The 21,126-nt window shown below is 39.2% G+C and overlaps 1 protein-coding gene across 1 annotated transcript in view; it reads left to right on the forward strand.

Annotated features, from left to right (window-relative positions):
- Window positions 1-492: 492 nt before the first annotated feature.
- CYSLTR1 (cysteinyl leukotriene receptor 1) overlaps window positions 493-21,126 on the forward strand; it is a 38,925-nt gene continuing 18,291 nt past the window's right edge. Inside the window, exon 1 of the mRNA XM_005872857.2 lies at window positions 493-991. The gene's annotated coding sequence lies outside the window, so the exon portion shown is untranslated. The remainder of the gene's footprint in view (window positions 992-21,126) is intronic.

The following is a 21,126-nucleotide window of genomic DNA, read 5'->3' on the forward strand; positions in this document are numbered from 1 at the left end:
CACCAAACTCAAATCAGCATGTAGCATATTGTCATGTCCCTATCTTCCAGAAGCCATACAGAGCATCTCATAGCTCTAACAACACCCCAGAGCCTAGCCAAAGGTCAAGAGCATTATCTTAGCTTCCAAAACCCTAACACAGAACCACTGAAAGCAACCCCAAACATTCCAGACTATTCTCTGTGTGACAGAAAACAAACCACTTTTAATTCAGTGGAGGCAATGTATTGTCATGGGGATTTCAGAAAACCAAGCTCAAACTAAGGCAGTTATTTTCCAGGACATAAGGCACCAGAAAAGAAAAGCCTTTTTAGAATGTGGACAGAGCCATGAGTGTCAAAAAGGAGGGAGGGAGAGAAAGAGAGAGAATTAATTTATCTTGCTTAAGATCAAGTTTCACATAATGACAAATTACTATATACTGGTAGGATTATCTTTCTCCGCCTACAAATAGTCTAACCAACCCCAAGTCATAAAAGTCAGAGAGAACTAAGCTGGACAGAATATATTCCTTCCTGCTTCCCATCTCAGAGCAGCTGTGTGATTTCCTGAAGATTCTGTTGCTGGAGCTAGGGATAAAAGCTCATTTACACACAAAATAACCTGCAAGTCTCCAGTTTCTGTTCTTCTTCCCTCCCCCTTCTTTTCCCTCCCCCATTTGGCACCAGAGAAGTAAAACTTAGGCTTACTTAAAACAGTCTGAAAACTAATCTGAAAGAGGAAGAAGAATCTGTATACATTGGCTGACATGTGCTCTACCCTCTCTGCTCTTAAAAACAACAGCAACCCATCTTTTCAAAGAAACTTGCCTAAAGAGCAGGCGTCCTGTGAATGAACTGCGCTTGTCTAGATTATTTAGATTCACTGTGGAGATCACCAATGACGGCTTATCTTTCCAAGAAACAGGTAGATTGGATTTACTGAAGACTTGGAGTTTGCTTCTGAGAGTGAGTTCAAAAGGACCCTGAAGTGTCAACCTTGAACTTAGCAGGTAAGGATATTCAATGTTTCATTGCTAGGACTAGAACTGTATGTAGTAAATTTCTGTTGATTTCAACAAATTTCTGGGAGTTTGGGGATCTACCCTACCTGCCTTAAATTAGGCTGCCAGTATGAATTGAATTCTTTCTGCCTTTTTTATTGGTCAGGGATTTGATAATCCAATCAGTCTGCTCAGTGCTTCTTCTAGGTAGGGGCTCAATGCGGCAAAATACAGTGAATACATTCCCCCAGCCTCCAGCACCTGTGCAATTAAGTTGGAAATGTGGGGCATATTTCAAAATCCTATTTTAAGGCCTTAATGGAGTTTCTCTAATCTGTAGTGGCAGTTTCCTTCACTGTTGAAAGAAAATTTATAATGACTGCTGAAGGTAAACCAGTGAAGAATTATCTGGTAGTTTAACATTAATTATCCCACTTGAACCTCTCAATATTCTGCAATTTAGATGGGGTAAGTGTTACTATCCCTGTTTTGAAAATAAGGAAATAGACTCAGAGAGGCTAAGAAATAATCTGTAAACATATCACATAACTAGAAATTGGCAAGTTATGACTAGAGACTGAAAATAGAAAGCTCTCAGAACTATAAGGAAATTGCATGGTCTATTTAGTATCTTAGACATATCTGACATAAACCAGGTTTACAGAGCCAACACTTCATACATTTTAATTAAAATCGTTGGCCAGGCACATTCTTCTACTTAGCAGCAAAGAAGCTGTTTTCAGGGGTAAAGAAATTGTTTGTGGGTTCCATCAGTAGCTAAAAAAAGAAAAGTCCTAGAATTTTTAATTCAGTTTTTCTGCCTTCCAGTGATCTGATTGCTTTGAAATCCAGAGAGAGGCCATGACACCATATATTTATCAGATGATTATTCAAAAACAAAATATAACTAAACCTGGACTTGAGACTGCATTGTATGCCCATCAGTTCCTGCAAATAAAATAAACCAGCCTGGGAGCCAGTGAGCCCCAAAAGAATGGTAGGCTAAAGAAAGTTTGCCGGTTAAGTCCAGTCAATCCAGCGTTTCTGTGTCTTCCTAATGTAGAACTATCAATTTCATTTTCTAGTACCTTTTTCCTCCTGCCTTTAATCAAACTTTTGATGTGTTTAGAAACTAGTTATCTGGAATAAAATCAAGATTTTTTTCCACGGTGCAGGAAATTATAAATCTGCCTTTGCTGCATCATTGGTGATGATAAGGAATTAAGCAGGGGTGGGGAACGTCTGGCCTGCGGTCCTTTTAAGGCCTGCAAAATCATTTAGTCTGACCCTGCCAAGGCATTAGAGGTGAGTTAATTAAATGTTTAATCAAATATAGCCAGCTAATTTTTAAGTTGATAATTTTGTATGGCCTGTGAATGATGATATAAACATCTAAATGGCCCTTGGCAGAAAAAAAAGATCCCCCATTCCTGGATTAAGGAAATGGCAACGATTTCCTTAAGGTACATATCCAACCTTGCGCATTTAATGTCATGGAAGAAAGCTATCATAATCTCCCAAAAACTATAGTTCTGCTTGGACTACTACTTTGACCCATTTTGCTATTTCTTATGTTCTTATGACAATATCTCAAATACATTGCAATCCAGTAAATAAGTATTGGCTAAGCTCAATACAGTTTGTGGCACAGAGCAAGGTAAGTGGTAGTTCCTGCCTTTGAGGAACTTACTGTTGTACCTGCAGGGTACACCAAGGAGCCTGATCTGTTACATAAAGGGATTGAGTTGAAGAATAACAGGAAATGAATTTGGATAGAAATTTAAGACAAGATTATTAGACATTGAATTCCAGGAACTTTTTAATGGGAAATCTTATTAGCAAACTTTGAATAAGTGATGAAAACATTTTGAGAATATGAATCTGACAGAGTTTCATAGTTCTGACTACACCTTGAGAAAAATGGAGATGGGAGTAAAATTTAATGAAGCTCTAGGCTAGGTTGATAGCAGTGGAAATTGACTTTATAAGAACTCAAGAAACATTTAAAAGGAATAATAGATGGAAGTAGGTGAATGATTAGATAAGGCAGAATAAGAAAGAAATAAGTCAGCAATATCTCTGAAATTTTGAACCTTTGATATCTGTGATGCTACTGCTATTCCTAGAATCAGGTAAGTTGGGGATATAAATGGGGAGTGTAGAACATGCTTAGTTCTGTTTTGACCTATTGAGTTTGAGGAGATGGCAAAAATTCCAAGAAACAATGTCTTATGGATGGTTGGAAATAATGGCCCTGAATGTAAGTAATGGGTAAGAGGTACAGGCCAAAGTTAAATCTGGGGAGTATGATTGATAGCCAATGCCATAAAAATGGCTCAACTTAGAGAAAGTAAATCTAAGAGATGACCAAGGACTGAAATTTGTGCAGTTTCTACATTTTCAGGCCAGAGGAAGAAGAGGGTCTTCAGAAATAAGAACCACAGAAATGTTATAGGCACCCCAAAACACCAGAAAAGGTGTTATCTGACAGCCCCTGTGAGTTGGAGGGGGAGGGCTGTCCCCTTCTTGGTTCTTGTCAGTCTTGCATTAAAGACTTCAAACAAGTGATAGCAAATGATTTCTTTATAACAAAGCAAATTTATTAAAGAAGCAAAGCAAGCAAATTTATCAAAATATACCTGCCCTATAAGGTGCAGATTGACTTCCCAACTAATTTGGGAAGTCCCCACCTGGTAGAGGTTTAATATTTTATTCCTTTTTGTTTATAGGTTTTAAAATTCCTTTGCCGGATATTTTGGTACAGATTAATTCTCAAGGTGCCATTTTACTTTGCTGTGGCCTTCCCAGAATTCATGAGAAGTACTTGGCAACTTTATCTTGCCAAGCCCTGAGACTGCTGGCTTTTCTCTTTAGGAAATAAAATAAAACTGCCCTTTTTCCTTTCCCCTTAGCCCCTCCTTTCCTGTATTCTCTAATTGAGGAGGCTTTAACCATTTGCCTTCAGTGTCCATGGTTTCGGGAAGAGAATGACTTGTTATTTACAAGCCAACTGCAGCTGTCCAAATTGTTTAGCTTGTTTAATTTCCTTGTCTCCATTTCCTATTCCATCCACTTACTTAGGAATTTTCCTAGTTTCTCACTATTCTGGTACAGAAATACAATTCTCAAAAGATACCAAGCGTCTTGAGGAAAGGTATCAAGTTATTTATTCTTTTAAATTTCCCCTTCCCAACAATAACTAGCATCATGCTTTATCAACACCATGAACAATCAATAAATATTAAGTTACTCTAACATAAGCAAACATGGAGAATTTTTGCTTCAAGCAATCTTCTAGTTTGAACTCTATCATAAACGCTGCAACTTAACAGTGGCTGCTCTAAACTACCTTGCTGCTCAGGTTTCAGTGGAAAGAAAACAGCCTGGATAGCTGGGAGTTCATTCTACTTTTGTTTATCAGCTATGTGGTCTTTAGCAAATTACTAAGCATCAGTTTTTCTTGGTTTCCTCATGTACCAAACATAGTAATGAGCTTATAGGAATATTTTAGATGATTAAAATAATAAATACAAATATGAAAGCAACTTGAAAATATAAACCACCTTACTAAAGGGTTTTGTTTAAAGTCCATTCCAAGTTAATAAAATACACAACAAATTTGATAGCATATGGAGGGAGTAGGGCCAGTTACTTTCTGCTTACAACACTATAGCTCTATACCAGGAGCCTCACTATAAGTATCAGCAATGCCATCCAACTCCTTGGACATGTCAGAAGGAGCCAGCCCTCTGGTAACCACTAACTTTACAATACCTGAATTTTATTTACCTATTATTTATTTATTTTTAATGTTTTATTGATTTTAGAGAGAGAGGAATAAAATATTTAAGAGTAGTATTTAAGAAGTATTTCTGTGAAAACACTATCCATATTTATTCATTAGCTATTACTTCCATTATGTCCATCGTAAGGTTCAAAACAATTTTTACATCAGGTTCTGAATGTAACACAATATTTCACTGCTCTGTCCTAAAGCCACTTGTCCAACCAGCAATTTGTTTATAATACAAATCAGGTTCCCAGAATATATAGGTAAGTAAAGTGCATGTGTCTCTCCATAAAATACAAAGACCTAAAGTCATTTTTATCCCTCAAACCAATGTTATTTGGGTTTCAGACTACATAGATGTCTACAAGGTATAATTTGAAAGCCAGTGAGAAACATTTTCCAGTTCAATAGGATGAGCAAACGTCCAGGAGACAGATTCATGCTAACCAACCCTACAAAAGTGATTCATGAATCAGAATACCAATTTGTTGATTTGTATTGATTGTTGATTGTTGATAGACTCATAGCAGATAGTGGTACATCATTATTCTTACAGAAAAGACAACAAAGGAAGTCATTTAACCAGATTATAAATCCAGACATCTTAAGTCCTGTAATTCATGTTACAATACTGGTGCTAAAACACCATCAACTGACAATTATTTTTGCCTTCAATTGAGAATTCTTTATAGGTAGGTAGAGAAGACCACTGTTTAAACATAAGTCATGCATCACAAAACTCTTCACCCTGCTTCCTCATTTCATCTCATCTTATCATGACCTCTCTATTCTTTGTGCCCCACCAGTTTTGCTTCTGCATTTAGAGGGAAATTCATAAGAGAGAAAAGAGAAAGAAAAATCAATAAATATTTAGAAGAAGTTAAGGCCGGGCCCTGCTATAAAATAGGGAGAAAGAGACAAAGCAGAAAAATAAACATAGACCCTTGAGCACTTAAACAGAGTTTGTTTTCCTTTTGAGGAATAAAATGTAATTATCTTATTTATTTAGCTTGTTTATTGAGTCAAAATATCCCAGACATTTGAGCGCCTACTGAAATGTGGCTGATGGAAAAGGAAAAAGGAGCTGAGATCTAAACTTGGCATAGTCAGGCTTTCTTTAATTTTCTATCAACCACTTTTCCCTAAAAAGGAAAAAAAAATCCAGTTTGGAATCACATTTTGAGATGTCTAACATATACAACTTAAGATTTCTCATCTATTTCATATTAACAGCTTCTTTTTTTATATAGTGTTGTCTTTCTACTGTCATGGATTCAACATGATACATGGAATAAAGTTAACAGAAACAGCACTCTGACACATCTCTGACACATCTCTGACACATCTCTGACACATCTGAGGTACTTATTCCGAAATTCCTATGAAGTTCAGGCCTCAGAAGATATCAAAAGCTTTTTTTTTTTCATTCAAAATTTGTTGCCCTTTATGTTTAAACTAAATTTTAATTCTTGTTTAAGACAAAGGCCTTCAATAAAAGCAATCTCCTAGAGAATAATTATTTTGCTTCCAAGATCCAGGCATCTAAATACCAAGAAGTTAGGGGCAGGCCTCAGAGTCAGCTATGAGCAATGGCCTCAGAACTTACAAGGATTCCAAGTTTCTGGTAATTAACTAGAGACTTATTCATGTATCCCTGGAAGAAGGTAGGCCCTCTAATTAGTGCTTTACCATAATTGCAGATGTATATAAGCTATATGTCTATAACATATTTATATCACTCGGACTAAGGATAGACCTTTTCTTCCACTGTGCATTCCCACCCACACTCATACACTCCTCAAGGTATCTATTGCTATTTTGTGATTTGCATTTCCCTTCAAGTTTCTTCTTATGCATCACTTAATTCTGATGATACAGAATAAATATTTGTCACAGTACTATACATTGGGCACACTGTGTTATTAGCTCTGAATGCCATAGTCCAAGTCCTTTTTGGACTTGGCATTATCCTGCGTTTGGAATCCAACTGACAACAGAGTGGCCCAATTTGATGAGTGTGATGTTCTCCCCTTAAGAATGAATAAACTACTAGAGAGGAAACATCTTAGAACTGTCAGCAGTACACTACCAACTCCCCTGTAGTTTCTAGTACCAGTGAAGATGCTGCTAAGCATATCCTTGAAAAAGCCAAGTGAAAAAGCTACTTATTGTGATAATAAGGCTACAGTGATGACAGGAGGGTCTTTCTACTCCTTTTCCCTCAATCTTTTATTACATGGAGGAAAGCCACTGAGATCATTAGTAGAAGCCTGGTTGTTTATAGATTAAAACCCCATGGAAGATGTATAGCTTTGCTGCAGTCAATCAATAACCAATCACTCAATTAACATTTATTGCACATTTTTCTATGTGTGAAACATTGTAATAGGCTAGGCTTTGGATTCACAGAGTTAAAGAAAGAAAAAGGCTGGACTTTTTCTTTTTGTCCTAGGGTAGTTCACAATCTACTTAGGGAGACAAGATTCCTACGCGTTAAAAGATATAATACAAGCCCTAACCGGTTTGGCTCAGTGGATAGAGTGTTGGCCTGTGGACTCAAGGGTCCCAGGTTCGATTCCGGTCAAGGGCATGTACCTTGGTTGCGGGCACATACCCAGTAGCGGGTGTGCAGGAGGCAGCTGATCGATGTTTCTCTCTCATCGATGTTTCTAACTCTCTATCCCTCTCCCTTCCTCTCTGTAAAAAATCAATAAAATATATTTTTAAAAAGATATAATACAAGGTATTAGAATGCTGAATGCCATATTATTGGTACAAGCTATAAACACAATACAAGTTCAAAAATAGAAATACAAATGTAGAATGGGGTGATCAAAATTGGTGTCTGGAAGTGGAACCTGAGCTCAGTCCAGTATGAGCAGGAAAGAGAAACATAACAATTTGCATTTTTATAGTGCTTTGTTTTCAAAATACTCTTCTTTGGTGATTCTCCATTCATGTATCCATCCAACAAATACCTGCGTATCAAAAAATTAATAAAGCCGTAACCGGTTTGGCTCAGTGGATAGAGTGTTGGCCTGTGGACTGAAAGGTCCCAGGTTCTATTCCAGTCAGGGGCATGTGCCTTGGTTGCGGGCACATCCCCAGTGGGGGTTGTGCAGGAGACAGCTGATGGATGTTTCTCTCTCATCCATGTTTCTAACTCTCTGTCCCCTTCCCTTCCTCTCTGTAAAAAAATCAATAAAATATATTTTAAAAAGTAATAAAACATTGTCCCAGTTAATTAACTTGGATATAACCCCTTCATAATGTAGATATCTGTCAAATCATCACATTGTACACTTTAAATATCTTACAATTTTATTCATCAATTATACTTCAATAAAGCTGGGGGTGGGGGGCATTGTCCCTCACCTTCCTGAGCTCAGCCTTTTGGGCTGAACAGCACAACTAACTTTTTTCATTTGACAATAATAGGATACATGGAGATTAAGAAAAAGGGGTATTGGGGAGTTGACCAAATAAAAGTAGGGCCCCATGAGCTGCACCCTCATGATAACCAAGTTTCCTGCATCTGGCCACTGCTCAGCAAAAGTGGAAGAAGTATCTGCCTTAGAAAGCTGAGCCTTGAGTTGCAACCTCCCCCACTTCCTCTTCTGCTTTGACGCTGCCCTCATCACCCCCCTTCTGTTGGCAGTCCTCCAATACATACAGACCATCCGGTGCATGCTAACATTTACTAGAAAGGTAAAGGAAGTCTTGGGGAGTCATTCAATTTAATAGAGTCATAAAAATACATCTGAATACTGATTTAATCTTTCAGTCTCTCCTGTTGACTGAATTAAAAACACCCATAATTAGTTTTACCCAGAACTTACTGTCACGGTCTTCAGATTCTCATAAATCTCTGGCTCAGACCACTTTTGAACTCTCCTTCAGCCCCACCAGAACACTTTTGCCTTTCTTTGTTTTAAGCTCTTTGCCTTCTATTTCTTTCTAAATGTGTGGATTCATTTGCCTACCCCCATTCCTTTCTTCTCCAGTGATTTATAAAGTGTCTATTCACAAGTCATGGTCCCTTATACTCTTTTAGATTTTACAGGGTTTTTTAGATAGACTCTACCCTCTTAGAGGTGTCCACATTTCACTTCCACTTTACACTATTATCTAGATCCTTGCACAATAGCATCTACATTTCCACACACAAAAACATACTTCTCCCTAGACCTCATAGACCCTAAAAGGGATGTGGCCAGCCTGAAAACAGCCATCAGTCCCTCACCCAGACTGGCCAAACCTCCATGGGGTGAGGGTCCCCACTGGGGTGGACATCCTTCGAGGGGTCCCACACTGCAAGAGAGCATAGGCCAGGATGAGGGACCCCCGAGTGCACAAATTTTTGTGCACCGGGCCTCTAGTCATGTAATAAGAATCCTGAACTGATTTGGTGGAAGAGCGAGAATCAGTAGATACTACAATAAAAGAATGAACTGAACTTGGAATTTGCATGAAAGGGATGAGATCAGGTTGGAGTGGCATCAAATATAATTACCAGGTTCTGTGCCTCAGTGACTGGAAGACTATTCATGTCCATGAAAAAGAAAAGAAAAATTAGTGGGAGAAGTTGATTTTGGAGGAAAAAACATATATTTGTCTATAAACATTTGAAAAGAACAAGGCATGTGATCCAAGAAAAGCAATCTAATAGGCAGTTGAAAATGAGAGACTAGTGTTAAAGTGAGTATTTTGTAGCTGAGATGGAGATATTTTTAAAAGATTTTTTATTGATTTTGAGAGAGAGAAAGAGAGATTGCTGTGAGAGTGAAACATCAGGTGGGTGCCTCCTGCATGCCCCCTACTGGGGATTGAGACCACAACCCAGGCATGTGCCCTGACCAGTAATCAAACCAGATACCTTTTGATGTACAGGACGACACCCAACCAACTAAGACACACTGGCCAGGGTGGAAGATTTTGAGTTATCCACATGAAAGCAATCATATTATGCCATGGAAATTGATAAATTCTTGAAGGGAAAGAGAGAAGCAAAAACTAAACACCATACACTTGCATGTCACAGATTTTGGTTGCACTCTGACAACCTCAATTGACTATCTAGGAAATCTGTTATTGATGAAGGGAAATCAAAAGGAAGAGCTGGTATTGGGACAGCAGACTGATGACTGTAAAGCCTGGATTCTACTTGCTGCCTTGTTACTAGCTATGTGCTCTTGAGCAAGTCATGACCATTCTACTATCATCCTCAGGATTCAGCTTTTCACATGTAAAAATTCATTAGAACAGGATCAGAAAGACTACTTCTGGCTCAAACTGACACCTATTCTTGGAATAAGAAGAAGCATATTTTACAGACATGGTTCAATAATATTTTATTAAAAGAGAATAGCATAGAATTTCACTAGCTGTCCATTATGTTCCTGCTAGTCAAAGCACTATGCTAACCACTCTAGAAGAAACATGGAGAAGTATAAGGGGAAGTAAAATAGGAAAACGAAAACATGAAGATATAACCACTCAAGGAACTTGCAATATAGTTGAACCTACTGAACCCACTTTTATCTGACCCACAGTAAATCATAATTCTGCTGTCAGACTTGCATGTCACTTTAGTTGAATGAGGAACAAGCAGCTTAAATTTAGCTCTCATGCAACGTTGTACTTTTTTGCTTTGGTAAGATGTTCTGGGGGGGGGGGGACATTACTGTTTTAAAAGTTACACCAAAGGGCCTAACTGGCATGACTCAGTGTTTGAGTGTGACCTATGAACCAGGAGGTCACAGTTCGGTTCCCGGTCAGGGCATATGCCAGGTTGGGGGTTTGATCCCCAGTGGTGGGCATGCAGGAGGTGGCATCTCATCATTATTGATGTTTCTAGCTCTCTTCCCCTCTCTCTCTCTGAAATCAATAAAAATGTATTTTTTTAAAAGTTACACCAAAGAAAAAAGAAAAAATTACTATAATGAATGAACTATAGATCCAATGTACCTCAATAAAGCAATTTTGAAATAAGTTAGTCTGATTTAACATATTTATTGGGCACCAAATGTAATGCTCCTTGATAGATTCTATAGAAAGTATTCATATTAATTATACCCAGTTTTTGTTCTAAAAAAGTCTATAATTTAGTAGTAGAGATTAGACAAATAAAGAAATGAGTCTAACAAAAAGTAAAAAGAAGTAGAAACACGAAGTAACTAGAAACAGAAAAATGAATCCTGTAGTTGAACCATCGACTTCTGTGGTCAACTGCTTTCTAAGGTTCTAACATCCTGAGAATAACCTGTACTTCCTCCCTCCTAATTCTTCCTTCCACATATAACATTTCTACTAACCCTTTTCCCACTTTGCCCTCTGGAACACTCTCAGCATTATAAGTGCTCCTACATCCTAAATCTCTTCAAATAATTATCCCTACCCCAAGAGAAACTTTGTCCTCACCATCAAAAGTAGACAGTTTACAACAAACTGATGGTTGCCAGGTGGGAGGGGTGTTGGGGTTAGTAAAAAAAAGGTGAGGGATTAAGAAGTACAAATTGGCAGTTACAAAATTCACAGCCCTAGCCAGTGTGACTTAGTGGGTTGAGCATGGTCCCATGCACTTGAAGTAGAGTGATTCGATTTCTGGTCAGGGCAAATGCCCATGTTGGAGATTCAGTCCCTGGTCCAGGTGAATATGGGAGGCAACTGATTGATGTTTCTCTCTCACATCAATGTTTATTTCTCTCCCTCTCCCTTCCTCTCTCTCTAAAAAAAATCAATTAAAACATATTTTTTAAAAAGTAGTTTTTAAAAAGTAGTCACAGGAACATAAAGTACAGCAAAGGAAATATAGACAATAATACTGTAATAAATACATATGATGTCAAAGGGGTTCTAGATTTTTTGGAAGATTACTTCATAAGTTATATAAATGTCTAACCACTATGCTGTGCACCTGAAGCTAATGTAATATTGAATGTTAATTGTAACTGAAAAAAAATGTTTGCTAACACAGCCAAAATAGTAAGCTGCTTATTTTTATATATTGCATGTACTATGAGAGCTAGAGCATCCATTGTATATCTCCTGGCTCCCTGGTGCCACTTTATATAATTTGTTATTTTTTCATTTTTTATTTTTCAATTACAGTTGGCATACAATATCATATTCGTTTCAGGCATAAACCTCAGTGATTAAGCATTATATAACTTACTAAGTGATCATCCTGATAAATCTCACACCCATCTGACACCATACTTAGTTATTAGAACATTATAGACCATACTAGTGGCACAGTGCATGAAATTTGTGCACATTAAAAGGGGATTAATTAGAGGAAACATTTTAATATTGCTATTTGCCCTTTCTTTATAATAGAAGTGTCAGAGATGAAAGAAAATTAGTAAAATGTATATGAAAATCTTCCTCCTGTCAGAGTCTGGGGTGCACCACCGGAGGTGCTGCCTCAGGTCCACTGTCAAGCCCTGCCAAGCGGGGGGCATGGCCTGAGGTCCCTCGGCCAGGTGCCGGGGCAGGGGGCATGGCCTGAAGTCCCCTGGCCTGGTGCCAGGGTGGGGGGTGCAGCCTGAGGTCCCCCAACCCAGTTCTGGGGTGGGAGGGTGGCCTGAAGTCCCCCAGCCCAGGCTGGGGTCAGGGACGCACATTGAGGTCCCCCATCAAGCCCTGCTGGGTGGGGGGTGCGGCCTGAGGTCCCCTGTTAAGCCCCACCAGGCAGGGGGTGTGGCCTCAGGTCCCCCTCAAGCCCCGCCGGGTGGGGGGCACAGCCTTAGGGCCCCCAGCCCAGGGCGGGGGGAGTAGCCTAAGGTCCCTTGGCCCAGTACCTGGGCAGGGGGCGCACCTTGAGGTCCACCATCAAGCCCTGCCGGGCAGGGGGTGCATCCTGAGGTTCCCTGTCAAGCCCTGCCAGGTGGGGGCCACAGCCTCAGGTCCCCAGCCTGGCGCTGGGAAGGGGCACAGCCTCAGAGCCCCCGTCAAGTCTCACCTGGTGGGGGGCACAGCCTGAGGTTTCCTGGCCTGAGGCGGGAGAGCCGCCTGAGGTCCCCTTTCAAGCCCTGCCAGGCACGGGGGGGCGGCCTCAGGTCCCCCAGCCCAGCACCGGGGCAGGGGGCACGGCCTCAGGTCCCCTGGCCCGGCCCAGTGTAAGGGGAGAAGCCTGAGGTCCCCCATCAAGCTCCACCAGGTAGGGGGCATGACCTCAGGTCCCCTGGCCTGGTGCCAGGGGGTGTGCAGCCTCAGGTCCCCCATCAAGCCCTGCTGGGTGGGGGGAGCAGCCTCAGGTCCCCCAGCTGGTGCTGGGAGGGGGAGCAGCCTCAGGACCCCTGTCAAGCCCCGCCTGGTGGGGGGCACAGCCTCAGATCCCCCAGTGGCGGGGTGGGGGGTACAGCCTGAGGTCGCCTGGCCCAGTACCTATTCTGTAACAACCAATTTGTACTTCATAATTTCTTCACCTTTTTCACCTATGTCCCCAAATCTCCTCCTATCTAGCAACCATCAAAATGTTCTCTGTATCTATGAGTCTGTTTCTGTTCTACTTGTTCATCTATTTTGCTTTTAGATTTATTTGTTGATAGATATGTACTTATTGCCATTTTATTGTTCATATTTTTTATTTCCTTTTTTCTTCTTCTTCTTAAAGAAGACCCATTAACATTTCATGTAATACCAATTTAGTGATAATGAACTCCTTTAGCTTTTTCTTATCTTGGAAGCTCTTTATATGTTCTTTGATTCTAAATGATAGCTTTTCTGGATAGAGTAATCTTGGTTGTAGGTCCTTGCTTTTCATCACTTTGAATATTTCTTGCCAATCCCTTCTGGTCTGCAAAGTTTCTATTGAGAAATCAGCTGACAGTCGTATGGGTGCTCCCTTGTAGGTAACTAACTGCTTTTCTCTTCCACTTTTAAGATTCCCTCTTTGTCTTTAACCTTTGCCATTTTAATTATGATGTTTCTTGATGTGGGCCTCTTTTGGTTTATCTTGTTTGGGACTCTCTGCACTTCCTGGAGTTTTATGTCTATTTCATTCACCAAGTTAAGAAAATTTTCTGTCATTATTTTTTCAGATAGGTTTTCAATTTCTTACTCTCTCTCTTCTTCCGGCACCCCCATGATACAAATGCCGGTATACTTGAAGTTTTCCCAGAGGCTCCTTACACTATGTTTATTTTCTTGGATTATTTTTTATATTTGCTGTTCTGATTGGGTGTTTTCTGCTTCCTTATATTCCAAATCACTGATTTGATTCTCTGCTTCATTTATTCTACGGTTAATTTCCCCTAATATAGTCTTCATTTCAGTTAGCGAATCCTTCATTTCTGAATGTTTCTTTTTTTTATGATTTCTAGGTCCTTTTTTCATGCTGTTGAAGTTTACACTAAGTTCCTGGAGCATCCTTATAACTACTGTTTTGAACTCTGTATCTGGTAGTATGCTTGCCTCTGTTTCATTTAGTTTTTTCTGATGATTTCTCCTTTCATTTATTTGTTACCTCTTTCTTTGTCTCCACATTTTCGCTGCTTCCTTATGTATGTTTGTATGTACTTAGTAGAGCTGCTATGTCTCCCAGACTTGATAGAGTAGCCTTGTGTAGTAGGTGTCCTGTAGGGTCCAGTGGCACAGCCTTCCCAGTCATATGAACTGAGTGCTCCAGGTGCACCCCTGATTGCTGTGGGTATCACTGAGAGGGATTGACCCCTAGGACAATCAGTTGCTAGGACCAGCTGTGACTACAGTGGAGGAGCTACTGTGCAGGAGCCAACCCTATGGAACAGAACTTCCTTCAGTGGGGCTTTGGTGCTCACCAAGTTCACCCCTTGACTGTGTTGCTCGTGAAGATGGTAGGGTTGCAATCTGGCATGGTCTGAAGCTGTCCACCAGGTACACTGGCTCTGGGGCCTCACAGAAGGTTCAGGTACAGCCAATGTTTGTGCCCTGCCTGGGGCCACCTGGCATGAGTTACAGAGCAATCTGCAGATTGCTGCTACTTGTGTTGAGCCTAAAGGTGCCCAAGCATGAATCAAGGCCAACTGCCAATAGTGCCTGGGGCCACTTAGCAAGAGGTATGCAAATGCAGTGGCCAGATGCTGCTTGCTTGATAGAAAAGTCCAAAGCATGAGGCAAGAGAGGCCATTTTTATGGAAAAGCCACTGGAAATGGCTTGGGTGGGCCTGCAAGTTGTGGGGTTGGGTTTCCGGGAATCACCAAGGTAGGGCAAACAGTATGGAGAATCAGATATGGCACATGCCTGCTGGCTCTGTGGTGGTGGTGGTGGTGGTTGTGCAGGTCTCAGAAAAGGAACAATGGCCTCTGCCAGCACTTTTATTTGGCAGAAATCTTCCCCCACCCAAGCACTCACCCTGATGCTAGACAATTCAGTTCTCCCCTGTATGTCTCCAGTTCCTTTCAAGCTGCTGCCCCAGCAGCTGAAACTCAGAGAGAATGAGTCCAAATAAGTCCATGTTCAGGCCCTTTATGAGGAATGCTTGGGCCCTTTATGAGGAATGCCTGGGACTCCAGCATTCCCATACAGTGTACAAGCCATTCATCTATGCTACCCTCTAATTATCTTTATTAATGTCATCATCTATTGACCTCAGACTTCTTTTTCTATAATTCACTGAATATTTTGGTATTTGGCTTGCAATCTTCCTTTCTACCCTAAATCCTGGTAACTCCATCTCCCATGTAAACAATCAATCCAACAAATTGAATTCAGATTTTCTTGATCATCTTTTTTGGAAAAACATTCATTCACATTCCACCTTGGTTACTCATTCCATGATCATACTTAGGGCCTTATTTATCAGCACACAACTGAAATATTAAACTCCAGTGTACATTCTCTGACTATAATCTCCTAGATTTTCAGTTGTTTCATTCCTTATTGCTACTACACCAGTTATTAAACCTCAATGACTCTTTTCCAGTATCCTGGTCCATCCATTTTCTCCCAATCTACTAAACTTCTTCATGGTTTTACTTTTAACCATTCTTTAGGTAGCATTCTTAACTTCCTTTACCCCATTTTTCTTCCATAACATTTGTTCTAGGACCCCTCTAATATTACATCAATTTAAGCATTTGCATTTTTTCTCTTTTACACCCAGGCTGCTGAACACTATTTTAATAAATCATAAACCTTAGAAAGTCACTCTGTAAGGTTATGATAAAATATTATTGTAGTCTTGAATGATGCTTTGAGTTCAACTTATTAGGTCACTGAAGTCCTTTGAAAGGAAAGTGATAGGATCACAACTGTGCTTTAACATTAATAGTTTGGCATAAATTATAAGGACTCAACAGATTAGAAACAATAAAATTAAAAAGAAAGCTGTGCCCTCTCCTGTGTGGCTCAATTGGTTGGAACATAGTGCCATGAACCAAAGGATCGTGGGTTCAATCCCCAGTTGGGGCACGTACAGGAGGCAACTGCTTGATATTTCTCTCTCTCTCTTTCTTCCTCTCTCTCTCTCTCTCATCAATAAAAACATATCTTTGGGTGAAGATAAAAATTTTTAAAAGACATCTGTAATTTCTAATAGTCAATAAACAGTACCCCCATATTATAACCAAAGAAAGAACAAAGTAATGCACCAGTCCTTAGCTTATTGTGTAGTCCTTTACATAACAGTTTGTCCAAATCCCATGATTTATCCCAGTATATGAGTCTGTCTTATGTCAGTGTTTAGTGACAGGTCTTGTAGAATCTGAAACTTACTAGTGTAGTGTAATGAAAATAGCACTGGACTGTGAGTCAGGCATCCCAACTCTGTCACTAATTCTGTTTTTATCTTTCTGGGTCATGAAGGGAATGTGGTTGTATTTGATGTTTTCTAAGTGCTCTTCTGGCTCTAACATTCTATAAAACTAAGTCATTCAATCCAAAACAGAGATTTTACAGCCACTTCTGAAAGCTTCCTTCAACAGAGTACCACTATTTAAGAACTGTTTTCAGTATCCTGACACATACTTCCTTTTTAATGACTTGTTCACCTAACAATTGCGTCGGAACATAACTCTCTCCCTTCTCATATGACTCACTCAGTGATCATATCTGGTCTCAAATTCTCATGAAAACCTGAATGCCAGGACACTGCTAAATTACTTTTTGTCCTACCAATTTGTGTTGTAAAGAGTTCCCAGATTATCACTGGTATAATTTTTCAAATTGAATATCCCTCAGAGAATCAAGTTTGATATTATGCCAATAGATTTACAGTAATAGAAGGAACTCAAAGAAGTAATTTAGTACAGTCTAGTGTGATGAAATTTACATTTTCTCCTACAGGCAATCTGGAGATTCTGAGGTAGAAGGTATGATCAAGGCAGTGTTCAGTCAGGACTACCTCCTCGCTGCTCATTTATAAACAAGTTGATCGCTTCTCGGCCTTTTGGCTAAGATCAAGTGTAGTATCTGTTCTTATCAGTTTAATATAAACAAGTTGAAGCTTGTTTCCATGCTTAGACCTAATTTATTTGTTCTTTATTTCCTTCCTGTCTGCCTTTGCCTCTCTATCTCTCTGTCTCTCTCTCTGTCTCACAATCTTTTTTCCTTTCTCTTTAGCTCTACTTCAACAAAAGAGTACATTTCCTGACTGGTATTTTAACAAACTTGCTGAGCGTTCATCTTAGTTATATCTCCCAATTCATTAAATTTCTCAAAGTTATTGAGAATTGTAACCCCCACCCACCTGATTTGGTAACATGTGCATAAAATGATTCTGTTTTCTTACCTATTATCAATGACATTAATAAGAGTGGTAGGCCCTGGCCAACCCAGTGAAATACAGCTATATCAGTAGAAGACCAACACAGATCAGTTGTCATTCTCAAGTATAAGCTTATCCAATTCAATGTCAGTCAGTAACACCTTTGAGGGCTTACCATGTCTCAGGCTCCTAGATAAGCTTGCTGAGAACACAAAAATTAGTGAGACAAGCTGCCTGTGCTAAGGAGCTTCAGATAAGAAGAGTTAAGCCAAGTAGATAAATAGAAATAATAGAGGCTTAAAAAATATTTTTAATGAATTATTATAATATAATATTAGGCATAAAGTATTAAGTTCTATAGTTATACCATCTTTTTTGCTTTATTATTGAGTATGTTATGAAATATAGAATTTAAAGTTTTAAATAAGGCTGATGGGCTCTTCTCTTTACAAAACTAACTTAATTTCTTCTTATAATTCTTAGTATTTAATATAAACTGATATTGAAATTTTACCAATATCTTTCTAGATATAGAAGTTAAACTTAGCAATTTGGTTTTTCAGCCTTATCCTTTAAAATTATCAGTTTTAACCTCATAAAGTTTAGCTCATCATTTAATACATTGAGGTAATTTAGACAAGACAACAGACATTTAATTTTATTCTATTTATGACAAAATAATAAGCCATTAATTGTGTAATAAAACCAGAAGAGATTTGTTCAATTAAATTAATTTTTCAAATATATATATATATAATTTTATTTCAGAGAAGAAGGAAGAGGAAGAGAGAGATAGAAACATCAATGATGAGAGAGAAGCATTGATGGACTGCCTCCTGCATGCCCCAGAATGGGGATCAAGCCCACAACCCCAAATCATGACCTCTTGGTTCATAGATTGATGTTCAACCACTGAGCCACGCCGGCCAGGTTTAAATTAACTTTTAATGTGCGATTTACATGCATTGTCAAAGACTACTCCCAATTCACTACATTTACTAAGAATAGATACCTGAAGAGGTTCTTCTCAATGTCTCAAAACTGTATGTATTCCTGAGAAGAATGTCACTACATTAATATTTTCTGAAAAACTCAAGGAAATAAGGTACAATATGCTCCTCCACACTAAAGGACAATTGGATGGTCTTCTGTTTTCTCACAGGGGCTTTCTTTAGTGGCATGTGTGCCTATTTTAAGAGCTTCTTTCAACATTGCAAAACTCTGCCTTTATCTGGAAATCTTCAGCTGTATTCCCAACCTTTGCTATAATTTATCAAAGCAATCTCATCAGGACTCAAGGCAAAGATTTCTGACAATCCTCTTTTATTGGAGCATTTATGTGGAGAATATAGTGTTTCACTCCTACCTTGCCAGGAAAAAAAAAAAAGGTGTCTCAGATGAAATGAACATCCACCTGAAGCATCTTAACCAATTATCCTTACTTTTCTATTTATAAGTCCATACTTCCATGGCTACCACATTTTTGCAGATTTTTCTAGCTTGGCTTTGGACCACATTTCCTCCCTAGAAAATCCCTTCTAGACATTTCTTCTTTGGCAGATGGAATTCAAAGATGGCTTTCAGGATTCCTACCCCTTTATGTACAGATCTGTATAATCTCCTCCCCTGGAGTGTAGGGTTGGGCCTATGAATATAAGGGGATTTCATTCTTGTGTATGAATAAGTTGGTTTTCAGTTAACTTAAAAGGAGATTATCCTGGGTGAGACTATTGAATAGGGTGAGCCCTTTAAAATAAGGTTTAGAAGTCAAAAATATTTGAAGAGAAAAATCTTCCTCCTTGTGTCCTGGAAGAAAGGAAACAACCATGTTGAGAGAGAAGGGGAAAATGTGTCAAGGGCTGAAGGTGACCTCTAGTTACTAAGAGTGGTTACTGGCCAGCAGTCATTAAGAAATTAGGACCTCAAGCCTATACATCCTAGGACTGTACAACCACAACACCCAGGGACCAGCTGCAAACCCAAGAACACTGGATCTCAAGAAACGTGAACACAAGGAATCGGATGAGCTCTGCACCTTCTCACGGAAAGGTCAGATTTCACCTAGGGAAAGGAGAGAGAGACCTACATAACCACACACCTGGAGAAGAGAGATCATGGGGAGACAAAGAAAAAGCCCGCATATGAAAGAAAAGGAGGCATCGTCAGAAAAGGAAGTAAATGAAATGGAGGCAAGCAATATGTCAGAGAAAGAATTCAGTGAAATGGTCATAACGTCGCAGAAAACAATGGAAGACAAATTCAACAATATGTGTAAAAACCAAGAGGAAATGAGGAAGAACCAAAAAGAAATAAAAAAAAATGACATAGCTGCTATAAAGAACTCAATAGAAAGCATCATCAGTAGACTAGGAGAAGCAGAGGACTGCATCAGTGAGCTAGAAGACAAGGTAGGAAAAAATACCCAAGTAGAGCAGCATCTAGAAAAAAAAACTTTAAAAACAGGAGAGCCTAAGGGAACTTTGGGACAACATGAAATGAAACAACATCCGCACAATAAGGGTACCAGAAGGAGAGGAAACTGAGCGAGGAATAGAAAACCTGTTTGAAGAAATAATAACAGATAACTTCCCTGATATAGGGAAGAAAACACTCACACAAATCCAAGAAGCTCACAGAGTCCCAAACAAAATGAACCCCAAAAGACTGACACCAAGGCACATTATAATTAAATTGGTAAACACCAACGACAAAGCAAGAATCTTAAAATTGGCCAGAGAGAGACAGAAAGTTACCTATAAAGGATCCCCCATCAGACTAGTGACTGATTTCTCAACAGAAACACATCAGGCCAGAGGGAATGGAATGAAATATACAAAGTCATGCAAAGGAAGGGTCTGAATCCAAGAATACTATACACAGCAAGGCTATCAATCAAAATTGAGGGTGAAATCAGGAGTTTCACAGACAAAAAAGGACTAAGGGAGTTTATTACCACCAAACCAGCAATGCAAGAAATGCTAAAGGGTCTGCTTTAAAAAAAGAAAAAGAAATAGAAAGCAAAGAAGGACACAGGCATAAAGAATAAAATAGGCAACAAACAAATACCTATCAATAATAACTTTAAATGGATTAAATGCCTCAATCAAAAGACATAGGGTAGCTGAGTGGATAAGAAAACATGACTCATATATCTGCTGTCTACAGGAAACCCACCTCAGAATAAAGGACTCACACAGACTGATGGTGGAGGGATGGAAAAAGGTTTTTCAGGCGAATGGAAATGAAAAAAAAAGCTGGGGTAGCAATACTTATATCTGACAAATTAGATCTCAAAGTGAAGGACATAAGAGATAAGGAAGGCCACTTCATAATACTAAAGGGAGCAATTCAAGAGGAAGATATAACTCTGGGAAACATATATGCATCCAATACAGGAGCACCCAAATACATTTTTTAAAAAATCTTCTGGAGGATATCAAGGGAGAGATTGACTGCAATACAGTAATAGTAGGGCTTTAATACCCACTATCACCATTGGACAAATCCTCTAAACAAAACTCAGCAAAGAAACATCAATCCTAAATGACTCACTAGGTCAGATGGAATTAATTGACATCTTCAGAAAATTTCACCCCAAAGCCACAGAATATACATTCTTCTCAAGTGCACATGGGTCATTTTCAAAGATAGACCATATATTGGGT

The sequence above is a fragment of the Myotis brandtii genome, unplaced genomic scaffold (assembly GCF_000412655.1).
Source record: "Myotis brandtii unplaced genomic scaffold, ASM41265v1 scaffold394, whole genome shotgun sequence".
Classification (NCBI taxonomy): Eukaryota; Metazoa; Chordata; class Mammalia; order Chiroptera; family Vespertilionidae; genus Myotis; species Myotis brandtii.